The sequence below is a fragment of the Mercenaria mercenaria genome, chromosome 8, assembly GCF_021730395.1.
Source record: "Mercenaria mercenaria strain notata chromosome 8, MADL_Memer_1, whole genome shotgun sequence".
In the NCBI taxonomy this organism is placed as follows: Eukaryota; Metazoa; Mollusca; class Bivalvia; order Venerida; family Veneridae; genus Mercenaria; species Mercenaria mercenaria.
The window spans coordinates 21,544,254-21,567,886 of NC_069368.1; the positions used below are offsets into that span (position 1 = coordinate 21,544,254).

General features: G+C 34.9%; 1 protein-coding gene across 2 annotated transcripts in view; it reads right to left on the bottom strand.

The window, feature by feature from the left end:
• Nucleotides 1–21,457, bottom strand: part of LOC123522901 (uncharacterized) — a 35,005-nt gene extending 13,548 nt beyond the window's left edge. Inside the window, exon 1 of one of the 2 annotated variants that reach the window (XM_045300408.2) lies at nucleotides 21,341–21,457. The gene's annotated coding sequence lies outside the window, so the exon portion shown is untranslated. The remainder of the gene's footprint in view (nucleotides 1–21,340) is intronic. The other variant, XM_045300409.2, reaches the window with a different exon arrangement.
• Nucleotides 21,458–23,633: the final 2,176 nt, after the last annotated feature.

Below are 23,633 nucleotides of genomic sequence, written 5' to 3' on the forward strand. Positions count from 1 at the left end.
CAGCAGTAGTTTGATGAAGATTCATGAAGCGGTTCATGAGAAGAGGTCATTAAACGTGTTTATATTTTTAGCTAAATTTGTCCCTATCCCCATTTGTAACAAAATAGCAGAAGACCTTACGACACATCGAGTTTGATAAAAATCCATTACATTTTAGTGGTTAATGCGAAGAAAGGCATATCTACTTTAAGCTATAGTGGTCCCTAATAGGGCCCAAGTTCCTATATAAATAAATTTGGAAGAGGACCTTATAATGATGCTCCAGACCAAGTATGACAAAGATCCACCAAGCTGTTCATGAGACGCTGTATAAAGGCATTTCTAGTTTTAGCTCTAGCAGCCCCTAAACGGGGTTAAATGTCCCAGCTGAACAAAGTTGGCTGCGGGCCTAATAAAGATGCTACAAATCAAGTTTGATTAGAATACATGAGAAAAAATCAATTAAAGGATTTTTTTATTTATTGTTTTTATTTCTAAAATAGGCCAACTGATCCCGCTTTAACAAATGCATATTCGCTATTCATGAATCTTTGGACAGTGACGTCACACCTATAAAAAAGTGAAGGTCAAGCAAAACATTCAATTGTAATTATTTCAATATTTCTGTTTCATAAGCAAAATTTGACCGTAGTCATATCACATAGATAAACTGTATGCAGCGTACCTTCATTTCAGTGTAATGAGATTCAGTCATTATATAGCATATATATAATAAAACAGATTTCAACTGAGTTCAATATTTGCATACCATACTAAAGAAAAATATTCATATATAATGAATCAGTTAAATAATTTATAACAAATATATCAAAGCAAACAAGTACTCATTTTAATATGCAATCTGAATAAGTCACAAAAGCAAGAAACCTTTTCATATACAGACGACAACTGTAACAAGGAAAATCTTTTAAAAAGCACTTCTCTACATAAAAGACTCTTATCACACCCTTATTCATGTGATACGCAGACCGTATTCAGCTCTTTCTTTAATTTGATATATGTTGGTATTTGAACAGGTTTCTATCATATTAATTAAACTTACTTATCATTTTGAGATATATCAATATTCTTGCTAAATATACTGAGCCAAAGTTAGCTTTAAAACTGTGAACAGCGTCGTTTAGGATAAACGCTTTGTCTACATTTCACTCAGCGTAGCACAATCAACAGAGTGAAAGAAATTGACACTCTCGTCCAATCAGGCAGAGTGTTGCATAAATCTTCCATTTTGATAAATCTTCTATAATGCGTTATCAAGTAGTTTGATTTGCAAACTGAAGTCACGTGGCATAGGTAACGAAAACGAATTTAGACGGCGTCGCCGAAAAATTCTAAATAAAAAAAGTATACATCAGCTGACATTTTCGCGGCAATGTTTTTCGCATGTATTAAACATGTTTTTGTAAGTGACGATAAAATGTGAAGAACATAAAATATGAATAAATGCCCGGGCCATAATGCCCTCTAATCACCCGACAACTCGTTTTGTAGATTCCCGTTGACACTTGCGTTTTAAATTAGCTCAATATATGCATGTATGGAGACAAAATGTGGAGTCCTGTTTTGAGGCGGACAGACAAAATATGTCTCATATTCAAATGAGGTATATACAACTGGCATTAAAACAATATGAAATCAAAGTAAAGTCTTAACATGAGAACTAAACAAAGGATACCGCATTCTTTATATAAAAGTAATAATTGCAGTTAAATACTTGTGGCCAAGTGGTTAAGGTCATTGGCTTCAAATCACTTGCCCCTCATCAATGTGGGTTCGAGCCTCACTTGGGACGTTGAATTCTTCATGTAAGGAAGCCATGTCAATTATGCAATTCTTCTCAGATGACACTGACCTTTATTCTGTTAACAAAAAGAAACACAAACATTGTGTTCATCTATAAACTTATAGAATATTAAAATAGTTTATATAGAAAATATTTTATATAAAAATATCTAATGTGTCATTTTTTCAAACCTGGTGACATGACCTTTGACAGGGAAACAAACAAGAGGGCCAAGATGGCCCTAGGTCGCTAACCCGAGAAACACACTATAACAGTGTAAGCTTGTTTGATCTAGTTATTTTATTGAAACAAATATTTTGGCAAATTTCATTAAGATTGGACCAAAAATGTGGTCTCTTGTGTTTAAATAAGTATTTTCTTAAATATATCCTGGTGAACTAGTTTTTTCCCCAGATGACCCAATTTTTATTCAAACTTTACCTAGATTTTATCAAGGCAATCGTTCTGACCAAATTTCATAAAGATCAATTGAAAAATACAGTGTCTATCTCATACACAATGTTTTTCTTTGATTTGACCTAGTTACCTACTTTTTGACCCCAGATGACCCATGTTCACACTCTACCTAGATTTCATCAAGGCAATCATTCTGACTTAATTTTATGAAGATCAATTGAAAAATACAGCCTCTATCGCATACACAAGGTTTTTTCTTTGATTTGACCTATTGGCCCATATTCAGATTTGACCTAGATGTTATCAAGGCCATCATTCCGACCAAATTTCATGAAGATCAATTGAAAAATACAGCTTCCATCGCATACACAAGGTTTTTATGGCCCCGAAGGGAGGCATATAAGTTTTCAACTGTCCGTCCGTTAGTTCGTCACAACGTTAACTTTTTGCATGAAGGCACTTTACTCGCAAACCACTGCACCCAGGACCTTCAAACTTCACATGCTGATAGTACTTATTGAGTACACGACCCCTACTGACTGGGGTCACCAGGTCAAAGGTCAAGACGCTGCCGGGGGGATAGTGACAGCTCTTGTTCTTTCATTTGACCGAGTGACCTAGTTTTTGACCCCAGATGATCCATATTCGATCTTCACCTAGATTCCACCAAGGCATTTATTCTGACCAAATTTCATGTAGATCAATTGAAAAAATACAGCCTCTATCGCATACACAAGGGTTTTCTTTGATTTGACCTTGTTACCTTGTTTTTGATCCCAGATAAACCATATCCAAATTTGACCTAGATTTTATAAAGGCAATTATTCTGACCAAATTTCATGAAAATCAATTGAAAAATACAGTCTCTATTGCATACCCAAGATTATTCTAAAATTTGACCTAGTGACCTAGTTTTTGACCTCAGATGACCCATATTCAAACTCGACCTAGATTACAACAAGGCCCCCCCCCCCCCCCCCGCATGCACTGACACAGTACATTGCAATTTTGCAATTTGACGCACACAAGATTGCATAATTATGTGGACTGTATGTATATAAACTGTATGTATAAAGTATAGTAACAAAAAACAAAGTCCCATAACTATGCAGAATATTCATCTAAAAGAACGTAACATGCACCATGCACAACTAGGGTTGGTACTGATCACTTGTGTCAAGTTTCATTAAATTGTGTGCAAGGGTTCGGAAGATTAGGCGCGCACAAGATTGCATATGCAGACTGTATGTACATGGTATGTTAACAAGAAACAAAGTCCCATAACTCTACAATTTTTATAGTTGAATGAACCTAACATGCCCCATGCACAACTACTGTTGTTACTGATCACTTGTGTGAAGTTTCATTAAATTGTGTCAAGGGGATGAGGAGGGATGGTGCGCACAAGATTGTGTCTATGTATATAGTATAGCAACAAAAAACGAAGTCCCGTAACTCTGCAAAAAAAAAAATCTGAAAGAACCTAACATGCCCCATGCACAACTACTGTTATTACTGATCACTTGTGTGAAGTTTCATTAAATTGTGTCAAGGGGATGAGGAGAGATGGTGCGCACAAGATTGTGTCTATGTATATAGTATAGTAACAAAAAACAAAGTCCCATAACTCTGCATTTTTTTTCTGGAAGAACCTAACATGCCCCATGCACAACTACTGTTGTTACTGATCACTTGTGTGAAGTTTCATTAAACTGTGTCAAGGGGATGAGGAGAGATGGTGCGCACAAGAATGTGTCTACGGATAGTATAGTAACAAAAAATAAAGTCCCGTAACTCTGCAAAAAAATTTCTGAAAGAATCTAACATGCCCCATGCACAACTACTGTTGTTACTGATCACTTGTGTGAAGTTTCATTAATTTGTGTCAAGAGGATGAGGAGAGATGGTGCGCACAAGATTGTGTCTATGTATACAGTATAGTAACAAAATACAAAGTCCCATAACTCTGCAATTTTTTTTCTGGAAGAACCTAACATGCCTCACGCACCACTACTGTTGTTACTGATCATTTGTGTGAAGTTTCATTAAATTGTGTCAAGGGGATGAGGAGAGATGGTGCGCACAAAATTGTGTCTACGAACAGACGGGACAGACAGACAGACAGACAACCTGAAACCAGTATACCCCCCTTACAACTTTGTTGTTGGGGGGTACAATTACAGCCTCTATCGCATACACCACGTTTTTCTTTGAATTGGCCTAGTGACCTAGTTTTAGACCCTAGATGACCCATATTCAATCGACCTAGATTTCATCAAGGCAATCATTCTGACCAAATTGCATGAAAAATAATTGAAAAATACAGTCTCTATCGCATACACAAGATTTTTCTATAATTTGACCTATTGACCTAGTTTTTAACCTTAGATGACCCATATTCAAACTCGACCTAGATTTTATAAAGGCAATCATTCTGATCAAATTTCATGAAGGTCAATTGAAAAATACAGCCTTTATCATATACACAAGGTTTTTCTTTGATTTGACCTAGTGACCTAGTTTTTGACCCTAGATAAACCATTTTTTAATTTGATCTAAATGTTATCAAGGTTATCATTCTGACAAAATTTCATGAAGATCAGTTTAAAAATACAGCCTCTATCGCATACACAAGGTTTTTCTTTGATTTGACCTAGTGACATAGTTTTTGATCCCAGATGACCCATTTTGAACTTGGCCTAGATTATATTGATTATATATCAAGGTTATCGTTCTGACCAAAATTCATGAAGATCAATTGAAATATGCAGCCTCGATTGCATACACAAGCTAAATCTTGACAGACAGACGACAGACAGACGCAGAACATCGAGCGATCACAAAAACTCACATGAGCATTGATAAGGCAAGCTAAAAATCGGATTACAATGGATCTAAGCAACCGTAAAATCATATTTCAAACGTAAAATACGCGATTACCTTGTATGCATGTAGATCGATAGCGAAAGGTTTTGACATATTCTTTTATAACAAGACATTTTAGACTTTGCGTTTGCAGATACTTCAAGATTATTTTTGCCTTTGACTCCTGATTAACTTGAGTTTATAATATTGTTTTATTTAATGGTTAAATCTTATTAAAAGCATGTCCTGCAAACGATAAGATTACATTAAGGTAACATTTTAAAATGTTGGCTCAATAATTATGTTTATATTATTTATTTAGAGGTTAATACACGACAGAGCCGGGCCGGGAGTTGATAATCGGCCCGGAAAATGAATAATGGCCCGATGGTCATTAAGAAATTCGGGCCGATTATCACCTCCCGGCCAGGCTCTTGCGTGTATTAATGTCTTTAATACGTATGTTTTCTTGCACTACTCAAGGAAGGTAGAATTACAACTCCTGCCGCTAGATTCAATAGCTAAATAGTTTGGGCACTCTTGTCTCAAAATGTGTGTTTGTTCGTAGCCGGAAGCAATTTAGGGTCATAAGTGAGTTTACTATAATAAACTTTTTCTTGCACATTAAGACAAATTAGATCTACAGAGTTTCTTGTTGGTCATGAGCTAAAAGTAAATTCGTAGATTAGATCTAATGTATCTATCAAACTACTCTAATCGCCATTCTAAAAATGTGGAACAATACATACTTTGAAAAAACAAAACAAAACAAACAAACAAACAAAAAACTGCGATTTTATTTCTAGACTAGCTAGATATCTGGATCTTGGTTTATGAAAAGCAGTCATGCATTTTCACTGAGAAGAAACCCGCAACTTCGTCGAAATTGGTGCGAATCATGCTGTTTTCCAACGCATACTCGAACACTGTTGAAACTCGGGACTCTGGCTCCAAAGTAAATACGAGCATGTCGTGTTTTATTACTAACTTTTAGCCAAGATTTGTAATTCTGCGATAAACAACGGTTTAACGTGTAGACCAGTGGCAGACCATTATGACGTCTATGATGACGTTTTATGTCTAGCTACTGGTTTCACGCGCACGTGTTCACCGGGCGGATTATGAGTTTTCGGCTGGGGCCGATAAGTGATAATAAGTGCGTGAAAGCAATAACCTGCTGAAAACATTCATTTTTGTTACTATATATAGTAACATATGTATTAATGGCCTTTATTCACACCGGACCTTGATCTGAAGGTTTGAACCTGTTCTTGGCCCTGAGGAAAAAACTGTTGGATACTTCTGTACTATCAAATGGAATGATACTTACGCAAATTTTTTTAAACAAATCTGAAATAATGGTGCCGAAGGCAAGAATCTGATAAATGTGTTAGGACATTGACAGGTATAGAGACGGACAGACAGTACAGAGACGGACAGACAGACATACTGTAATATTGAGCAGGGGCTTGTAGAACACGAAATGCCCCCACCCCTTAATGCATTCAGTTACTGCACGAGGAACAGAAATTATTTGGTCACTGTGCACTGAAAGTTTGACGTACTGACATCAAATCAATAATTATGGGTCATTTACCAGTCATAAGTGACCTCTGTATCAAATCTGATCTTAGACCAAAGCATTCTCTAGTTATTTGGCAAAAAAATGTTCAACTGTTCTGAGTCAATGTGAGCCTGACCTTTGACCTACTGATCTAGATTCAACAGAGGTTATCTGCTGGTCATAATAACCACCATATCAAGATTCGTGATTCTAGGCCCAAGCGTTCTCAGGTTATCGTCCGAAAACTGTTTAACTGCTCTGAATCACATTAACCTTGACCTTTAACCTACTGATCTCAAAATCAATAGGGGTCATCTGCTGGTCATGACCAACCTTCTTATCAACTTTCATAATCCTAGGCCCAAGAATTTTTGAGTTATCATCTGGAAACCGTAAACATGTTCTTGGTCAATGTGACCTTGGCCTTTGATCTACTGACCTCAAAATCAATAGAGGTCATTTGCTAGTCATGATCAACCTTCCTATCAAGTTTCGTGATCATAGGCCCAAGCATTCTTAAGTTATCATCCCGAAACTATTTAGCAGTTTCGGGTTACTTTGATCCTTGACCTTTGACCTTCTGATCTCAAAATCAAGAGGAGATATTTGTCGGTCATGACCAACTACCCTATCAAGTTTCGTGATTCTAGGCCTAAGCGTTCTCAAGTTATCTTCTGGAAACTGTTTACATGATCTGTTATCGTCCGAAAACTGTTTAACTGCTCTAAATCACTATGACCTTGACCTTTGACCTACTGATCCCAAATCGAAAGGGGCCATTTGGTGGTCATGTCCAACCTCCATATCAACTTTCATGGTCCTAGGCACAAGCATTCTTGAGTTATCATCTGGAAACTGCATACATATTCTCGGTCAATGTGACCTTGACCTTTGACCTACTGACCTCAAAATGAAAATGGGTCACCTGGTTATAATCAACCTTTTTATAAAGTTTCGTGATCCTAGGTCCAAGCATTTCTAAGTTATCACCCGGAAACCGTGTAACTATTTCGGATAACTGTGACCTTGACCTTTATCCTACTGACCTTAAAATCAATTGAGGTCATCTACAGGTTTTGGCCAATCTACTTATCAAATTTCATGATCCTAGGCTTAAGCATTCTTGAGTTATTATCTGGATATCATCCGGAAACCGATTGGTCAACATACCGAACCACCGGCAGACAGACCGACGACATCTGCAAAACAACATACCCCTCCTTTTTCGAAAGGGTCATAAAAATTGGGGTTCACAACTCATAAGCATGTCCTTTACTACTTATAACATCGTTTTTGGAAAGATAGCTGAACAAAAAAAAAATCAAAAACCAAACTTTAAATGTACCATTGTAAAAGCTGTCAATTTTTTCTATGATTTGACAAGTTCAAGGGCCGTAACTCTCATATATGCACATTTTTTTTTCATTTCTGAGCACCCAGACTGATTAATAATTTCTTTCGACATACATTTCGCATAAAATGATGGGACATTTGTATTACATGAATAGGTATAATGGTAGGTTTTGTATACAATTGCCTTTTACAAATGATTTCAAGGGGCATAACTCTGACCCTTATTATTTACCATAAAAGGGTGGGTAGAGGTGGGTTCTACATCTAAAATGTTTCCTTACAGTTAATAGTAATGTATCACATAAAGATCCAAACTCTTCTAAAAAGTACACAATTCGAGCCTATTTTCTGATAATAATAAGTCTTATATTAACGGACTATTAATGTTTACTGAACCCAATGCTTTTCTAAAATCTTGTTTCAAATCAAAATTTTGTTTGCACATAAGTATCGATATCTTTAGTGAATAACAGGTATCAGTCATGAGAAAACCAACATAGTGGCTTTCCTACCAGCATGAAATGTGACCAGACTGGGCAGATTTGCAGACTGGTCTGGATAAGTGGTGGTTGCAAACAAACTATGTTGGTTTTCTCATGGCGCGGCTCAAGAAATCTAATACTGGATGGCTAGAAAATCCCCTGGCTAGGCATCCAGTTACCAAATGGCTAGACACTTCCTTTCATATTTGTCGAATTTGCCATTATGTTTTCTGTAATTTTTCCACATAAACTGATAAGAAAAAAAAGTAGGAGAGCAAACTTTTGAAATCATCGCCCGATTTTTAAAATGAGTGGGACGATTACTCAGTTAATTGGATCTGATTTGATTACTAGGTGAAACCGGTTTCAATTTTGCAAAACCGCTAATCGCTCTAAAGCAATAAAAATCAAAAACAGTACTTTATCGTTATACATTTCTTTAGCACATAGACCCGCAATATAATTCTGCTAAAACACAGTGAACATAGTCAATAGTCAATAATTTGCTTGTCATGATATATTTAAAATAAAATACACCAAAATATGACTTATTAATTAACACACTGCTTGCAAACGATAAAGTCCGGAAGTTCCTAATGTAATTAGCTGCTGGAAGTACCTTGACACAGTAGACAGGAAAGAAAACAGCATTTTAAATATGGCGGCCGATTAAACGGTTCGGTTCGACTTCATACAAATAATTAATCAGTTTCAAAATTTTGAAATCCTCTCAGCCCTAATTTTAAAGATAAAATATGTCTCTCAGTATTCATATTGTTATGTATGTGTTGTCTAGAGGTTTGGTTTTTCGGCCCCTAGTCACTGCTAATTTTAATATTTAATATTTTCGTAACGATGACAATTCATCTTTGTTACTTTTTCTCTTACTGTGATAATGTCTGAATACTGAATATGAAACATTACATGTATATATTTCTTTCAGATTTTTTTCGGCGACGCCGTCTAAATTCGTTTTCGTTACCTATGCCACGTGACTTCAGTTTGCAAATCAAACTGCTTGATAACACATTATAGATAATTTATCAAAATGGAAGATTTATGCAACACTCTGCCTGATTGGACGAGAGTGTCAATTTCTTTCACTCTGTTGATTGTGCTACGCTGAGTGAAATGTAGACAAAGCGTTTATCTTAAACGACGCTATTCACAGTTTTAAAGCTAACTTTAGCTCAGTACATTTAGCAAGAATATTGATATTTCTCAAAGTGATAAGTAAGTTTAATAAATATGATAAAAACCTATTCAAATACCAACATATATCAAATTAATGAAAGAGCTGAATACGGTCTGCGTATCACATGAATAAGGGTGTGATAAGAGTCTTTTATGAAGAGAAGTGCTTTTTAAAAGATTTTCCTTGTTACAATTGTCGTCTGTATATGAAAAGGTTTCTTGCTTTTGTGACTTATTCAGATTGCATATTAAAATGAATACTTGTTTGCTTTGATATATTTGTTATAAATTATTTAACTGATTTATTATATATGAATATTTTTCTTTAGTATGGTATGCAAATATTGAAATCAGTTGAAATCTGTTTCATTATATATATGCTTTATAATGACTGAATCTCATTACACTGAAAAGAAGGTACGCTGCATACAGTTTATCTATGTGATGCAACTACGGTCAAACTTTGCTTATGAAACAGAAATATTGAAATAATTACAATGGTATGTTTTGCTTGACCTTCACTTTTTTTTATAGGTGTGACGTCATTGTCCAAAGATACATGAATAGCGAATATGCATTTGTTAAAGCGGGATCAGTTGGCCTATTTTAGAAATAAATAAAAAAAAAATCCTTTAATTGATTTTTTCTCATGTATTCTAATCAAACTTGATTTGTAGCATCTTCATTATTCCCGCAGCCAACTTTGTTCAGCTGGGACATTTGACCCCTTTTAGGTGCTGCTAGAGCTAAAACTAGAAATGCCTTTGACTTCATCTCAGTATTGTAATATTTTCTGGTTCTTCGGGATCATTGATTTCAATTAATTTAGATTTGAAGATTGAATACCGCTTAAGCCGGTGCTAGGGGGCGTGGGCAGTGTTGCATTTTCCATTACTGCTCATGAACAGACTCAATCAAACCGAGTCTGCAATTTTCACTGTTTGCCTTGATTTCGTAGCTTCCGAGGGATCTACTTTCCAGATTTTATTTATACAGCATCTAATGAACATCTTGATGGATCTTGGTCATACTTGGTCTGGAGCATCATTATAAGGTCCTCTTCCAAATTTATTTATATAGGAACTTGGGCCCTATTAGGGACCACTATAGCTAAAAGTAGATATGCCTTTCTTCGCATTAACCACTAAAATGTAATGGATTTTTATCAAACTCGATGTGTCGTAAGGTCTTCTGCTATTTTGTTACAAATAGGGATTATAGGGACCAATTTAGCTAAAAATATAAACACGTTTAATGACCTCTTCTCATGGACCGCTTCATGAATCTTCATCAAACTACTGCTGTAATTATTCGTCTAAGGATAAACGAAACAAAATTGCAACCCTACGAAACCTTTGCGAAAAATTAAAAGAGAACCATTTAAATTGTTAAAGTGCGGTGTTTAGTTTTGCAATTTGAAAAATGTTAGATGAAAGATGAATGTTAGATGAAAAATTCATAAACTTCTTTCCTTATTACAATTCGCCGACTATCATTTTTAAAGATATTTCTTGTTATTTTAATAATTTTTTCAATGGATTTTCAAATCATACGGTAAAACAGTTTTAAATATTTGCAATTTTCATATTTTAGTATTCAAATATTTTTTCAAATGAATATCTGTTTTAAATGGCATTAACACCAAAACTAGTAGTTAAGCATTCATAAAAAAATCCATTTTATTCGAAATAAAGTCAAAATTGATTAATGAATTGTTTGGTTTATAAGCTTTCCATTCATCAAAAAAAAATATTTCTAAATTTATGTTTTAAGGATTCAAGTTTATATGTCATTAGAAAATCATAACATTGAGGTTTGGCAATCAATGTTTTATCATTTCTAAAAAAAGAATGTCAATGGATTTGTATACAAACATGATCTCATTCGTTTTATCGACTGATAAATCGGTAATCTATCCGAGACGTTGAAAAATGTACTTTGGTATGCATTCACACACAATATTTTGTTTACAGATATTAGCAATTAGGAGTGACCTGTCGCTTTTATTTTTAGATTTGGATTTTCCAGACTGTTCCATTTATTAAATAAGGGTTTGAAAGATATTTGTATTTGACTTATTTAAAACTATAAATATATTTCAAATACCGAGCAGATTGACATTGCACTGATAGTTTAGTTGGTAGAATTGAAGAATCTTGCTAGTGATTTAACTTTTGCGATTAAGAGGCTGTGGGTTCGAAACCCACACAAGGCGACTTTTTTATGACTGAATTGGTTTTATTTTATTTTTCAGGTTTTTTTTTTATTTCATTTTATTTCATCATTTCAATTTCATTTTTAATTTCATTCATACAATTTAAATACATTCAATACATTTCGAACACACGCGCCCAATGGAGCATCCTCACACTCGCTGGCGGCGTCGGTTTCCTCCTTATAAGTGTCATCAGCTAGTTGAATGACTAAATCGTCTAGAGCTATGTCAACCATGTTGAATAATTCACAATCATAAAGATATTTGAAAAACCTATGTTAAATGCGAAAATAGCAAAATGATACAAGTAATGCAATTCAAATACATCTTTAACATTATTATCATTTTAAATGTATGTTACCAAAATATAAAATGAAACAAAAAAAATTAAATGTAAAATATATATATATATATATATTGGTCTCCGCTGGAATTCGAACTCACAAAAGTTAGATTCTAAAGGCGTCACGCTTACCACTGCATCACGGCGTCTAATTGTCGAAGAGGCAGTCATTTAAATATTTATTATAAAAATAAGTTATATAAAGGTAGGGTACCCCTTTACTGAAGTGGATTATTCCAGTAACATTTCAAATCTATTAATAAAAGCGACAGGTCACTCCTAAATGCTAGTACATCTATATAAAATCATTACTTATACATTAAGATATCAATAACCTGACTGCAAGAAAATCCCGAGAATTTGCTAGCTATCCGGTCACCGGAGGACTAGTCAGAATAATTTGATGTTCATACTGTTTTATATTTGTGACAGGCAATCTTAACATCAAAACTTTGAAGGACCAAAATAATGGAAGAAAAATCAAATTATACACAGTCATGTAAAGTTATTGGTTTTATCACTTAAAGGCGTAAAAATATTGTTTGTTTCAACTTAATCAAGGCTCCCGACCTACCCTAAATTTTTGAGCCAGCCCTAAATTAATGTTTTTATAGACTTTGAGAAATTTTTTTTCAACTTTTTAACAAAAAGATGCAAAACTGCACTTTTTATGCTTTAAACAGGGCCAGTGATGTTAGAAATCAACTTACTGATGCTCTTAAGGCATTACCCTCTTATTTGTTTTCATTTTTTGAAACAAAAATAATTTCTGAAAAGTCTCTAGGGAAAGGCAACCTTGTTCTTGCGTTAATTTAATCAGCTAGGATTTCTTAAAACATTTAAAGAAGTGAAAGAATTTTCAAAATCGGCCTAAACATGAGAAAGTTATGAGCATTTAAATATTTGGTTAAATTGGCGGCCATTTTGTTTCCATGGCAACAGAAAACAAAATGGCAGATAAATGTTTAGATACACATTTGAACTGTATTTACTTATTTCAGTAAAATAATTTCTCTACTTTTTCCAGTTACAATGAAAGAAATTATCATGTTTTACACCTTACACTCAAAAACATAATTTATTATGAAAATTAATCGATTTGAAAGATTATTTGCTAAATAAAGAATTCAGCAGTGTGTAAATGACATCATAAACACACTAATATAGCTGCCTCCATGATCAGCCATTTTCTTAAATTTCAAACTGCCATATCTTTTTCAATAGTGCTCCGATTTAAAAATTCTTTCAGCGTTACAAAAGGCTCGAAGAAGGCTTTCATATAAAAGTACTTATTGTCAGGCTTTCCCTACCCTAAAAAAAATCCAAAAAATATTTCCGACTTATCTACCCTAATTTTTCTGAGCATGTTACCAGAAACAAAGAATTTTTTAAAAGCCTAATTCACTTGTGAAGTAATGATAGATGTTAATTGTGTACAGTACATGCATAGGTTTAACTCGCCAGAACATTTGTAATTTTGGATATTATTTGATAATTTTTACATAAATCAATCAGGAATTGAAAACGCTTTTGATGCAACAGTTGCATTTGAATTTATTGCCAATTCAGTGAAATTGTTGGTATTTAAACCTATAGCATGTAAAGCATCAGCAGCAATGGAAGTTTCATCGGAAATTGCTTCAACTATTTTGGTCTTTCGAGTATTTGACGCGAGTGGGGATTATTGCTCGTATGATAAAATATCACAATATTTCCAAGGACAGCGTCAAATTAGTTTGACTACTGGACGGCTAGAATGCAGGCTAGTAGTATACATCCAGTTACCAGACAACTAGACACTTCCAATAATAAAATAGCAATTTGTACACCATAATCAGAAGCTTTTCTTGAATTCTTATTATACCCCCACAAAACGAAGTTTGTGGGGTGGGTATATAGGAGTGAGCTTGGCGGTCGGTCTGTCCGTTGGTTTTGCATCGTTTCCGGATGATAACTCTAGATAGGCTTGGCAAATTTAAATAATTTTTGGTACACAGGTGTAACATCGGGGTCAGTAGGTCAAAGGTCAAGGTCACAGTGACCCTGAACAGTTAAACGGTTTCCGCATGATAACTTGAGAATGCTTGGGCCTAAGATCACAAACTTTGGTACACATGTGTAACATCATGAAACGCAGGTCAAGTTCGACGTTGAGGTCTGTAGGTCAAAGGTCAAGGTCACAGGGACTCGGAACATTTAAATGGTTTCCGGATGATAACTTGAGAACACTTGGGCCTAGGATCATAAATTTTAATAACAGGTGTAACATCATGAAATGCAGGTCAAGTTTGACTTTGAGGTCTGTAGGTCAAAGGGCAAGGTCACAGTGACTCGTAACAGTTAAATGGTTTCTGGATGACAACTTGAGAATGCTTGGGCCTAGGATCATAAATTTTGGTACACAGGTGTTACATCATGAAATGCAGGTCAAGTTCGACTTTGAGGTCTGTAGGTGAAAGGTCAAGGTCACAGTGACTCGGAACAGTTAAATGGTTTCCGGATGATAACTTGAGAACGCTTGGGCCTAGGATCATAAATTTTGGTACACAGATTTAACATCATGAAATACAGGTCAAGTTCGACTTTGAGGTCTGTAGGTCAAAGGTCAAGGTCACAGTGACTCGGAACAGTTAAATGGTTTCCGGATGATAACTTGAGAACGCTTGGGCCTATGATCATAAATTTTGGTACACAGCTTTAACATCATGAAATACTTGTCAAGTTCTACTTTGAGGTCAGTAGGTCAAAGGGCAAGTTCACAGTGACTTGGAACAGCTAAACGGTTTCCGGATGATAACTTGAGAATGTTTGGGTCTAGGATCATGAAAATTGATAGAGAGGTTGGTTATGAGTAGCAGATGACCCCTAATGATTTTGAGGTCAGTAGGTCAAAGGTCAAGGTCACAGTGACCCAGAACATTTAAACAGTTTTCGGACAATAACTTGAGAATGCTTGGGACTAGGGTCAGGAAACGTGATCTGGAGGTTGGTCATGTCAAGCAGATGACCCATATTGATTTTGAGTTCCAAAGGTCAAATGTCATTTTAACCTTTTACGGGCAATAACTTGAGGGATCATGAAACTTCATAGGGATGTTGATCATAACTAGCAGATGACCTCTATTGATTTTGTGGTCAGTAGGTCAAAGGTCAGGCAAGTTCGGCTTTGACATTGGCTTAGTTCTGTGACAAGGCCATATTGTGGGGTATAATTTGTCACTCCTGTGACAACTCTAGTTTGTCTTGGAACTGATCGATGAAAATAATTAACGTTTCCTTCAGTCAATGAATTATAAAATACATTTATTTTTATAGGTTTTTTTTTTTTGCTTTAGTACATAAGGCATAGATTGTGCTCATGACTTGTTGTAATTATAAATAAAACATTTACAAAAATGTGTGTGTGTGTTCGGGTTTAACGTCTTTTTCAACGAATTTTCAGTCATATAAACGACAGTGTCTACTTGTAGCAGTGAGCACAATGCCCAACTTTATAGTGCTGTCTCACCGGAATATCACGCCTAGACATTTGCAAGTGGCATGATACCCCACCCAGTCACATTATACTGACACCGGGCTGACCAGTCCTAGCACTATCCTCTTAATGCTGAGCACCAAGTGAGGAACCTACTTATTTTTACAAAAATCGTGGTAACAACTAATCATAACTGTTACCAGGAATTACTTTATACACTTGCTATACAGTACATAATACGTACATGTTACTTATTGTATACTGAGTAACTAATCTCTAACCAATTCCATTAAAATTGGGACGAACTGACTGGGGCGAAATTACGCCTTAAATTAATCCTGCATCAACAGATAAATTTATACCTTTATTAATAAACTAGAGTCTAGAACATTTACAGATTAAATCAGTATGTTTGTTGTAGATACAATAAAGTTATGATTTGTCTGATGATCTGAATAGTTGGAATGAGATATTAACCTCTGTTTGTTCGTGGAAAAATGTGGTATTGCTGAGCATGCAAAGGACGTAAAAGAAACAAAGGGAGGAATCTTTTTTAGACTAATTGAACTACAGCTGTTTCCCTTGCTATCTCGGACTGTTTGTTTTTTCAGTTCAAATCGCTACAAAAAAGACTTAAAACTCTTCTAGGCTAGCTGTAGCTAAAAAGTTTCAGCTCAGAGATGTTTATATGCTGTTACGGATCAGAAAATAAAAACAGCGTCAGTTAAGTTATGGTAGCCAGAACTAGGCTAGCTCTCTAGTAACAACAAAGGGAAGTAATTCTAGGTTCTTGCGCATGATACTCCGTCTCATGATGGTGAACAATTGTGCCAAGTTGCATCATAATCCCTCTATGCATGAAAACGAAATGCTCCGGACAGTCATTCTTGTATCTGACCTTTGACCTCTAAGAGTGACCTTGACCTTAGACCTAAGGACCTGGTTCTTGCGCATGACACTCCGTCTCATGGTGGTGAACATTTGTGCCAAGTTACATCAAAATCCCTCCATGCATGAAGAAGAAATGCTCCGGACAAAGTTGTCATTCTTGTATACTTTGACCTCTAAGTATGACCTTGACCATAGACCCAGGGACCTGATGGTGAACAGTTGTGCCAAGTTACATCAAAATCCCTCATGCATGAAGAAGAAATGCTCCGGACAAAGTCATTATTGAATTTGACATTTGACATCTAAGTGTGACCTTGACATTGTGAGATAGGAACCCGGGGTTTGCGCATGACACTCCGCCTCACTGAGGTTAAGGTAGTTCTGCACGTTTGATAAACCGGAAGTGATGGCGTAACATCAATTATCCGGAAAACGTAGAATAAAGCCTGGATTCGGCGTACGGAAATGAAAATAATTTTATGATTTAATCGAAACCTGTGAGTAAATTTATTACAATAGCATATTTCTATAGTCAAAATATGATATTAAAACATATGACACGTTAAAAAATTTAAAAAAAATGTCTTAAAATTAGCGTGAAATGTCCGGTTCACTTTAATCTTGGTCAAATATCTCAAAAATAAGCACAATTTTATTTTATTTCACCAAATTATAGGCCATGTGTTTACTTACAGCTGTGAGAAGTTTAATCAAAATCTACATTGTAGAAAAATTTCTATTCGCGAAAATGTTATGAAAGTTATGGTTTTCCCAGAAACTCCCATTATGAAATATCGCGTGAGGTCCAAACTTTTCAAATCAGTGTAGCAAAAAAATCATATTTTTTATTTGCTGAGTTTTCTAGGTATATTCTGAAGTTTTGAAAAATCAGTGTTTAATCAAATTCTACATTGTAGAAAAAGTTCGATCCAAACCTGCAGAACTACCTTAACATTCATGCCAAATATAAACAAGATTGCTCCATGCACAGTCTCCTGTGCTCCATGCATGTCAAAGTTAGGGTCCGGACAAACAAATCCGTACGGACGCACGCACGTACATACACCGAACAGCCATTTGGACAACTATGTCTTCGCTTCCCCAAGCGGGCAGGCGGCGATTTTTAAATAGCATTTTAACTATTAAAAACCAAAAACATTAGTGAAATTTTAAGATACCTGGAAAGAATATCCATTTTTTCCTTCCATTCAATTGATGTTTATGTGAATAAAAGGCAAAACACGAGTTTGTCACTGTTATAAACAACACACCTTTAAAGTTTACACAAATTTTACATGGCTCCGATTCATGTCGTGTGATCGATAACGACCAACCGCACTGTCAGCCTATGCACGGGTACTAAACAGTGCCTGCGGCACTGCCTGTGCCGACGAGGATTGAAGGCACTTCGCTTCCTGTACCGCAGGTACTTCGTCAATATTTACAAAACGAGCGAGATCGGTGAGTGATTTTTGTCATTTTTATCATTTTGTAACTGCATGAAGCATTTTTTCAAAAATCGGGGAATGTAGCGGGGTGTAGATGTATCTTATCTACATATCCGTGCTAAAATTTGTGGCAAAAGATCAATTTCCTAGAAACGTAAGGACAAATAAGTTGGGAATGAAACGTGATTTTTTCACATCATTGACTGTTTAGACTCGATTTCTTTTCGCTGACCCAAACGATGTCGTTTCTGCCGTCGTAAATTATATTTATAAATGACATGTGATCTGCTAAAACATAAAATGTGTCCAGAAAATTCCGAATTTGAACGTTATGCCAATTTTGGAAAAGTGCCGCAGGCATTTCGACGATGCCGCAGCCCCTTCGAGGTGCCGCAGGCACTTTCAAAAAGTATCGGGACATAAATTTGGCCGAAACTAGACAAATGGAACTGTGACAGAGAAACAGAAGGGCAGAAACTAAATGCACCCATGATACTGTAGAAAATTGACTTAATAGTTGTAAAATAAAAGGGACCAAACCTTTGTAACGCTTTAAATATCAATCCATTATGGTGGTATAGGCTATATACCAATAAAAAATTTCAGATAAAATTCAGCTACTTCAGAACAATTTTGTTACAGTTTCTAGATTTTCACTCCGTCGTAGACCTATTTTCCACAAGATACCCGTACATTTCCTTCAAGCAAACGAAAAGAAAAAGGGATGTTTAATAGTATGCAGTGAAATGCAAGTCAACTGAAGTCAGGTACTCTCATATTGCCGCATTTCAGAAAGCGGTCAGCAGAATAAAAACCCTACTTTGTTTTCACGTAAAACAACTCGAAAACATGCGAGTATTAGCATGAAAAATGTCCTATTTTATTTAAAATTCATTCCACGAGTGAAATAATGCTCATTTGGCTCCCGATTTACGCGCAGTTGCGCGAAAAATGGAAAATTTAGGATCTATTTACTAGAGACTTCTTTCGACTACACCACGGAAGCACATTTTTGACCGAATTACTGCATTATAACCTCTGCCATGAGATAGGCAGGTAGCTGTCGCGATACTTCAAGAAATTACCGTGATAAAGCGAAGTTTTCTAATAAGAGTCTCAATAGTCAGAATTTTCCTGTAAATATTATTGCGATGATTCACATTATAATCTCGATACCATTTGTGTAAGAGCCCATTGTGGACAGCTAACACTTACTAGCTAGACAGTTATTTCGGTATAAAATCCGAAACTATATTGATGTTGAAATTTTCTGTAGTTATTTTAATAGCCTAACGTTTCCTGGAAATGTTAAGTATATTTAAAAAAAAAAAAAAGAATATATATATATATATATATATATATATATATATATATATATATATATATATATATATATATATATTGTAAAAATGTTTTCAGAAAAATGGAGAACTTATATAAGTATACCTCATAAACGATCAAACTGGAGAATTTTTACATGTACGTAAAAACCTATTCGTTTCCTGCAAACAAAACTTTGAAAAAAAAGAATAACATATCGGGCAGCATAGGACGGACAGAGAAAAAAGCATAATGTTTGGGAAATTAACTGACCGGAACAATCGCGTACTAGAGTTTAAGATTACCCGCGAAGATAAACCGATTGCTATACTTTTTTATATTTGTGAATATAAAATATAATCGTACGAATGCGAGTTATTTGAGATTTGGTTAGTTATGGGCCAAATTTATGAAACTTTTAGAAGTGCCTGCGGCACCTCGAAGGGGCTGCGGCATCGTCGAAATGCCTGCGGCACTTTTTCAAAATTGGCATAACGTTCAAATTCGGAATTTTCTGGACACATTTTATGTTTTAGCAGATCACATGTCATTTATAAATATGATTTACGACGGCAGAGACGGCATCGTTTTGGTCAGCGAAAAGAAATCGAGTCTAAACAGTCAATGATGTGAAAAAATCACGTTTCATTCTAAACTTATTTGTCCTTACGTTTCTAGGAATTTGATCTTTTGCCACAAATTTAAGCATGGATATGTAGATAAGATACATTTACACCCCGCTACATTCCCCGATTTTTGAAAAAATGCTTCATGCAGTTACAAAATGATAAAAATGACAAAAATCACTTACCGATCTCGCTCGTTTTGTAAATATTGACGAAGTACCTGCGGTACAGGAAGCGAAGTGCCTTCAATCCTCGTCGGCACAGGCAGTGCCGCAGGCACTGTTTAGTACCCGTGCTATGGAATCCCGGTGCGACATGCTTTTTGCGATTTGCTTCCTGCGTTTTGCCTTTTGCTTCTTGCTATTTGCTGATTGTCTTTTGCTTTTTAACTTTTTGCTATATAAAAATCAAATAGACAGGAGTACGTAATACGTAACAATGCTTTTTGCTACTTGCTTTCTGTGTTTTGCTTTTTGCATTTAGTTTTTTTGGCCTCTTGCGTTTTGCTATTTGTCTTTTGCTATTTTTCCTTTTTTAAAAATATATGACTATAACAACGTAAAAGCATCTTTAAAGATATAAAATTGGTAGTTATTTTGAATTTCTATAGCAGAGAAATCGGCTGCATTTTACGAAATCCCTATACATTTAGCGTTTTGATTTTTGGTATTTTTGCGTTTTGGTTGTTGCTTTTTGCTGTTTGTGTGTTGCTTCTTGGTTTTTGCTTTTTGCGGGTTGCTTTTTGCGTTTTCTAACATGTACATAACTGCATAATATGGACTCCCGGTGCAAAAGGCAAAACGCAAAAAGCAAATAGCAAAACGCAAAAAGCATGTCACACCGGGATTCCATAGTCAGCCTATACTAAGTGTAATGGCGGACGTGTAATACAGCGAGGTAGCCAAAATGAAATATATAGTGTTTATGCTTTATTAACGTATTTTACTGTTGTGTTTAAACCATAAAATGATTCAATTTTATTTTGTTTTACGATTTCATCGTTTAAGTATATTGCCTGATCATGTTTTTATCTAAATCTGTTTTCACCACAGAAAAGGTCTTTACTGGTTTTGACGTAAAGAGAGGGATTATGCCCTATCATGAAAATATCTCAGTTCTGTGAATCAGTTCTGACGTCAAATTATTTGGACTAGTAGTCGATCCAAAAAGGGTTATCATAAAATGCATTAACAAAATTTAACTTAAAAATACCTTGCCCTATTAGGCTTTTATGTACTTTCATTTTTGTTATAAATTGGTTTTATAGTTTTATAAAAATGTTTTTGTTAGTGCAATGAAAATGTCAAGAATATCACATTAAAACATAAATTTGAATAAAGTTTAGATTCTTTGAAAGTAGATACCTTTTCTTGATTCAAAATCAGCAATCTTTCCTAATCCTCTCCATATTTAAACTGCGTAGTTACTTATTAAAAGGTTGACAAAGTGCCAGCATAGAGAACATTTATATATATAGTTTGAAACACGGTTGAATGATTTTAAATGTGTCATATTTTTTTTTAAATATGCTGTATGACAGTTAGAGATCACATTACAGTATTTAAAATGTTAAAAATAAATATAACAGATTTGTCATGTAAAATTGGATACCTGTGTTTTGGGATGAAATCAGCAAATTGATTATTTAGCTCTTCAAATCTATGAATGCTTAAGGTGTTACATACCTAATAGTTTTTTTTCAATGACATTCGCTTGGTTACAATATTCTTAAAGTTGACCTTGTTTTGCACTGTTTTGCAATTTAAAAATTAAACAATATTTACCATGCTGTTTTGTATAACTTTCGTATAATCGTATAATTTATAAAAATAAAGACAAATTTCAAAGTGATAGCCATTGTCCAAAATGTTTGCAGAGAATTCATTTTACCATTAATATTATGGAAAGAAACATCAAACTATTGCTAGTTATTAAAAAATACAAAATAAAACTGTCGATATCATTTTTTTCAGGTTGCCTCAATGCTCAAGTAAAAGTATTAAATGAGACAGAATTTTAACTCCAATATTGAACTAGAACTGTCACAGGAGTGACTTATACCCCCACAATATGGTATTGTCACAGAAGAATGGCAACCATAAGAAATTCTAAAAATACTTAGAATAATATAAAAACGTAAACAAAACAAAAACTTAATACTTAAAAAAAATTTAGTCGTCTTTGGAGTACTTCATACTGGGCTTCCACAGCACATATAAGTAATACTAGTATGCCCAGGATGAAGGATGCGGTAAATATAAAAATCTCTAATAATAGAGATACACAAAAAGTGAATACAAAAACATGTCTTCCCGACAGATGTTACCACAGAAAAATGTATTTACTTTTTACATAGGACTAATAATAAAAAAGTTAGAAAAATACCCAAAATATTGAAAATCTAAAAATAGAATTTCTAAAAACAGACTAATACTTAGAATTTATGGCGAAGTAACTCAGTACAAAAGTTTCAAATAAGGTTACTTCCCTTTGGCTCTAAGCCAATCAGGATGATATATAGTAAAAATGCATCAAAATCAACCTTAAATTCTAAGTAAAAAGGCATAATTCATGAAAATTGGTGTCAGAGTTATGCACCTTGTGTCACATGATGTGGGTGATGAGGTGGAACATCTATTTTAAGCTTGAATCAAATCTATTTAGTAATAACTGAGATATAGTGAAAATACATCAAAATTAACATTAAATTCTAAGTAAAAGGGGATATTATTCATGAAAAATTGGTGTCAGAGTTATGCATCTTGTGTCACATGATGTGGGTGATGAGGTGGAACATCTATTTTAAGTTTCAATCAAATCCATTCAGTAATAACTGAGATATAGTGATAATACATCAAAATTAACGTTAAATTCTAATTAAAAGGGGACATAATTCATTAAAATTAGTGTCAGAGTTATACACCTTGTGTCACATGATGCAGGTGATAAAGTGGAACATCTGTTTTAAGTTTGAATCAAATCTATTTAGTAATAACTGAGATATTAGATTTCGGTACGCAACGGGACGGGACAAAACTGACTCCTATATAGCGCGCCCCCCCCCCCCCCCACACACACATAAACATGTTTGGCAGGGGTATAAAAAATAAGGTTGAGTCCTGTGGGACTGTTTAAAATTTTGTAAAACCTAGCTACATTTCTTCCACAATATGTAATCTAACGAGTAAAGGCAATTTTATCATATGTATTTAACTCAGTATTTTAAAAGATTAGTCCATAACTCTGTTATTCATAAAATGATTTTAATATTACTCCAGACAAATGTTCCCCATGATGAGACAACATGCAAAACTCTGATCCCCTAGCTCAGATGTAAAGGTCATACTTGGATGACAAAGATCAGTTTGGCATTTTGTCCCCCCATGAGTTGTGGGGCCTATAGATTTGGTCTTGTCCGTGCATCCGTCCGTCCGAAATTTGTAATGCGCCCAGCTCAAAAAGTATTTGATATAAATTGATGAAACCTAGCATGAGTCTTTATCATGATACGAACTTGCGCACCTCCTATTTTTCATCTGGCTCCGCCCCCTATTTTCAGGGTTATGGCCCCTGAAATAGTCAAACTTGCACATTTTCACTTTGTGACAAGCGTAGCTCAAAAAGAATTTGATATAGGTTGAAACTTGCATCAGCCTT